Raw genomic sequence first — 6,065 nt, forward strand, 5'->3', positions numbered from 1 at the left:
AAAACTCAGTATTAAAAATCCAGTCATTATGATTTCTGTTGTCATGTGTGTCTCTGCAAACTCTTCCTCTTTTCTACAAACAAGCAGTGTGCACGTTTTCCCAAGCTGTGAAACTCAGCTTATCACTGGTACCTTCTGAGCCTCATCCTTTGCTCTCTTTTTAAGACCTCAGCATGAAGTTTGTCAAGTTTGTAGAACTCATGATCCAGTGGCGATTGCTCTAAGACTGCAAGGGAAGCTCAGCTTCCCCTAAAATGTCCCTAAAAAAGTGGTGCTATGTACTGCTGTGTGTACATTTCATTTACAAAATCTGAGCTAGAATTCCTTCATCTTTTGTTCAGAATCAGCTTCCTATCACAGGTAACTGGCTCAACCTCCTTCTCATTCATCTTCAGCGCTTTAACACAGTCGGACGCTGAGCGTCTTCTGACTTCAGTGGGGAAGCGTAGAGTGGGTTGTTCCACTGTGGAAACTGGACGGTCATTGGATAAACGCTTGGCTTTGTCCCGCCCATTGGACGCTCAGCGTCTCTGGGGGTCTATGAGGCAGTGGGCTGGCCTGGACTCTGGGCTTCTGCATGATGATTGGATGATCTGTCTGAGACCGAATCCCTTTTTGATTGACAGTGAAATGAGCCAGTCAGCAATCTTGAGCATATTCTAAGTTGTACATTCAGTTGATCTGGACTGATCCGGAGGCTTTATCGATCCCCAGCGGGTTTACTTTTCTGAAAAACAACGAGTGTTGTGTTTAAAGATTCTCTCTCTTTTCACCAATAAGCAGCTACAGCTACAGCTGTGGAGCTTCTCCCCCTGTCACTAACACTCAGCTCCAGCTGCTAACAAGCTGACACAGAGGGTAGAATTTACATTTAAATAAAAAAAAAATATGAGGTAGGCCAGGAAAATTTGAGCTTCCCCTCCTTGACTGACCAGCAGCCGCCACTGTCATGATCTGACAGCAAAGGTGCCAGCATCAGACCTGGCTTCAGTAATACTACAGTTTAGATAGGTTCTGATTTTACTTGAAATGTTTACCTGAAACATTTTTGACAGCACCTAGATGCATTCAGCTGAATTTGACAGATGCATTTATATAAATATGTATATTGATGTAAGTTATGCAAATGTCATTATATAAAAGTATGTCAATATCACACGTCAACATTTGAGTATGAATCCTTAATGCATGGCACCCACTAACAGCACATGCTTAAAGTGACAGGTCTATGTGTGTGAGGTGCAAACCTGCTAACACACAACCCTGAATCTGTTCTCCCATTGAAGAAACAACTGAGCGTTCAGTATAACATTTTTAATCATTTCCTGTCAGCAGAGCAACTCTAGTTTCTCATCATACTGCTCTCAGGCGAAGGTCTACTCGGACTGGAGCTCGTCCATAGAGAAAAGGAGCTAAAAGGACGGATCAGCTCAAGTAAAGGCATCTCTGGAAGTTTTGAGGGAATTTGTAACACAAAGACCAAGAAGGTGACGGTAAAGTGCAAAATGTGTCCGAAAAAAATTTGCACTGCTGCAAACTCGTCATAAAATGTTCATGGTACAAAAAATGGACATGGATCCTTAATTCTATTTTTCTGACTCTCTCCTGAGTCAAAATTGGGACACTCTTGACTCCATCTCATCAGCCGAACCCTCCATTCATAGAGCAAAGTTACACCAGAAGTGTCTTTCAATGGCAGTTAAAGCCAGATGTACCATACTTGGAGAACATTGGGCCTTGTCTATGCAACTACTAAACCTCAAATCAAAATATTAACCCCCTCTTTATCCAGGCTTATGGCCATCAAACGTGACCTAAAAGAGTCAAAATCAAATTTTGGTATGCCTGAAAACCTCGCTTTTCCAGCTCTGCTTAGAGCAGAAGGCTTTCGGTGGGCAGGGCTTCAAAAAGCTGAGGCACTGTCTGGCCATGCTTCTTGTTCCTGACACATTTCTCCATGAAGAGCTGTTTCAGCTAATGTTCACAATATTATCCTTCCTTAAAAGCATCAAAGGGGACCACAACACATGAAGATAGTGCTGTAATACACCTCATGGTGCAACCTGGACACATCGTCAGTGATGTACCTGGGGTCATTGGGTGTTTGGGGTCTTACATCAGACACCCTCACGCAGGCAACCCAACCGGGGGTGATTAGGCCCCGACTTGTGTCCAGGTAGTGCACCACGCCACGTGTTCCCCCTCCTCAACCAGAGCCACCGTAAAGCATTCTCTGCTGCTTCCAAATGTTTTTGGTGGCTCTTTGTTTGTGCAGTCCACCAATGCCTGGGAGTCCCAGGACCTTGCGCAAGGACTTGCCCACAAAGCCCCTGCAGCCCACCTCAATAGGCCCGCAGTGGGCCTTCCACCCATTTCTCCGACACTCAGCAACAAGGTCTGCGTACTTTGCCCTCTTTCTCTCCTGTGCTTCCTCCATCTGGTCCTCCCAGGGGACAGTTAGCTCAAGGAGCACCACCTGCTTACTGGCCATGAAAATCAGGACTATGGACATCAGGACCATGTCCGGCCGGAGTGTTGTAGTGGCGATGGTGTCTGGGAACCTTAACTGTCTCCCTAGGTCAACCAAGAGCTGCCAGTCCCTTGATGTTGTGAGAAGGTTCCCTTGGGTCTTTTTAGAGGGTTGCGGCTTTTCACCTGCTCAGACAAGGGCAATCAAGCTCTTGGTTGGTTGCTGCAGCTTGCTGTTTTTAGTGCCAGTGCAGATGGTGTCTGCTATTGCAAGACTTGGTCATGGTGCCAGTGATACCTGCCATCTACTCAGGCCTTTGAGCAGCAGCTGAGGATATGTTCTGATGATCCTCTCTTCTGGCTAAGCTGGCCCACAGGTGAGTCTGTTGGGTCCCAGGTAAACAGGTTACTTGGCCTTGGGAGGACATCGTACACAGACTGTATCAGGAACTTAAAATGTTGTGGCTCTGCCTCCAGAATTCAGTCCAGGTGATCCTCCAGCTGGCTATGTGCTCCCACTTGGAGCACATAGCCAGCCGCTTCACTCTACTGAAGCGGGCCTCCTCCACCTCAGCACTGACCTCCTCCTTGATAAGCTTACGCCTTTCCTTCCCTCTGGCTTTGCTAATGCATAGTTTTGGGTTGCTACTAAGCCCAGCTCGTCCTGTCACCACGTTGCCCACCAGGATGGTGTGCCACAACCTTGCCTCTGTTCGCTCCACTGCATCATGGGCACGCCACTTCCGTCCTGTTCACACCTCTACGCCTGCTGAAGAGACCTTAGTATCCGCAGAATCTCTGTAGAGCAGGACCTCGCTGGCTCTGGAAACCTTGAACTCCTTTGTCAGGCTGCTGAAGGTTAGCTGCAGCTTGGCGTTGTGCCCCAACAAAGCAATGCTGCTTAGGCTACGTGGCAGGCCCAACCACCTGTGTAGGGCTTGGCTAATCTTCCTCTTAAAGCCTTCCACAATGTTAATTGGGATTTCATAGATTACATAGTAAAATGTGTTGAGTAACATAAAGAGAAAGACAGAGCAGAGATATAAACAGACTGCAAACATAAAAACTCAAAGGCCTTGTTGGGAGACACTGAGTCAAACCACAGACTGAAAAAACAACCTGATACAATGATTACAAATCCTTTGTCACTTGATAACTAACCAATGACTGCAACATTTCCAGAATGTAATCCTTGTGCAGCAACAGCACCAACAACAGAAAAAAATAACAGATGCACAAAAGAAAGACCTCGATTGGCATTCAGGTGAGGTCCTCCAGTCAATGTTTCCTCTCTGTCCTTCTAATATTAGCATTTCAAATGTTGCTGTCCACCTCTTCAATCAACTTGTCCATCCAACTGTCTTCTCAATCAAAGTGCCACAATAAAAAAGAGACATTCAAACAGAAGGAGGTTAAAAAAGAGACATAGTAGGATGTGATCAGTTTACTTTGTCCTGATTGGGTAGCTCAAGATGAGAATAACAATCCTCTGCAGACACTCCTTCCTACAATCAATAACATTTCACTTACTCTGTGACCTGTTGAGATTCAGCCAATCAGTGAGTTTCTGATTCTGGCTGCACGGTTAGATTTGTTATTCTTCAAGTTCACTTAGATATATTCATTAGTTGTGATAAATGAAAACGCAAACAGAAGAGCACAACCTGATCAATCAGTGAAACAATTCCTTCCTCCCTCATCTATCAAAATACCAGCAGAGGAAATTCTTCATGGGTAAGAGTCTTATTAGTCGTTTCTGGTTTTGCAGTGGTTTTTGGTAGTGATGGAGGACAGCCAGTTGAAAAGACAGGTATGAAGGAGATGCTTGAAGAATTACAGAGTTGTTTTGCTAATGGTTGGTTTCACCAGGTCATCTGTTCATCACACATTCCCGGACAAATTATTATTAATTTTTCCCCAATTCCACTAAAAGATAAATGTGTGGTTTAATTTAACACATATGTAAAAGGCTGCAAACTTGTGAAAGGTTTATATATAAGCCTACAATGATTGGATTATGGGGCATCACTGTGTCTTATAATAAAGAAAGCAGCAGGAAGCAGATTACACAACACAGAAAAACAAGACTGGGCAAATCATTTTGTCCGTAATCTAGTTCCTCACTGTTCCTAGGTAAGAAATAATATCAATTCAATGTAAGGTTACGAAAACCTCATTTTACAAGATGAAAAAGGCTCATTTTCAGTAAAAAAAACAACAACAACAACCCAAGTTTGTTGTAAAAGTCTAACATGAATAATCCATTCAAGTAAGACTAAATATGTCCTACATGTTTTTTATATATAAAGGAAACAGGTTCAGTCGTTTCTTGATGAGAAAGATGCAAAATTTTGAAACTCAAATGCAACCATGCGTAAATGACACAGAACAGAAAAAAGTGGCTCACAGAGAGTTCTTTGTGCATCTTGGCTCATCAAAATGTAAGGTAACATGGACCAAAGACCTGAAAGTTTCTCTTTCTTACCTAGCTTGTAGCTCCAATTATCTGTGAAGATGTGCCGATGTAATTTGGGTGTTTGACCTTTAAAAAAGGAACAAAACACTGCTATGAGTCTGTGTGTCTCCAAGCAACATAAACCATGGATACTGGTCTTAACCTATAGAGACGGTGAGGAAAATGGATAATGAAACACAGTGGGGAAGAATCAAAGCTGAAGAAATGTAGAAAGGTGAGGAAAAGGTAGGAAAAGAAACTTTGAGATGAAAATAATGGAACCTTCTACATGTGGACTGTAAGCGTAATGTTACATAATGTGAACTGGCTCTGCTGTCAAAAAGGAGAGACCCTAAAGCCTCAGTACAAATTCTGTGTGTGTGTGTGTGTGTGTGTGTGTGTGTGTGTGTGTGTGTGTGTGTGTGTGTGTGTGTGTGTGTGTGTGTGTGTGTGTGTGTTCACCTACACCATTTTTTTTCTTAGTAATGACCCCCACTGTGACACTTTGACACTTTTGGGCCAGAGAGTAAGGTCTGCAGGGGAACAAAATCTGAAAGGCCACACAGTCAGGGGTCTACGTTTTTTGTGAGTTCTGAGTCCATTCTTCTTTCTCTTCACAGCCTTCTACATTCCTCTGACAGAAAGACGCTGGTACAGATTGCGACTTGCTAGGATCACTGTGCAGGACTGATAACAGCTGCATGCTTCCGAAATGACACTTAAAATTGCGCAGAGTTTACAATGAATGAACTTGAATTTCTTTGAAATTAAGGCAGATACCTACTCCCATGCCTCATTCAGTCAATCAATCAATCAATCAATCAATCAATCAATCAATCAATCAATCAATCAATCAATCAATCAATCAATCTTTATTTGTAAAGCACCAAATCATAACAGACGTTATCTCAGGTTTCGCAGTGTTTCTTTTTGTGTGTGTGTGTGTGAAAAGAGAATTGTTCGCTGTCTCATTTTGTCTACTGTCCATGTAAAATCATAAAACCAGAAGCCATTTCAATGACAGGAGCTATATTATACTTAAAATAATTTTGAGTAATATCATGTCTTTTACCATCTTAAATTTCCACTCACAGAAATGAATTAATGCTGCCAGTTGTGCTCACATTTTTAGGTGCCAGGG

General features: G+C 43.1%; 1 pseudogene; it reads right to left on the reverse strand.

The window, feature by feature from the left end:
* Positions 1-2,117: 2,117 nt before the first annotated feature.
* Positions 2,118-3,488, reverse strand: LOC141786763 (uncharacterized; annotated as a pseudogene).
* Positions 3,489-6,065: the final 2,577 nt, after the last annotated feature.

The sequence above is a fragment of the Halichoeres trimaculatus genome, unplaced genomic scaffold (assembly GCF_033239565.1).
Source record: "Halichoeres trimaculatus isolate MK-OKI-2021-1 unplaced genomic scaffold, fHalTri1.1 fHalTri1_scaffold_2, whole genome shotgun sequence".
Classification (NCBI taxonomy): Eukaryota; Metazoa; Chordata; class Actinopteri; order Labriformes; family Labridae; genus Halichoeres; species Halichoeres trimaculatus.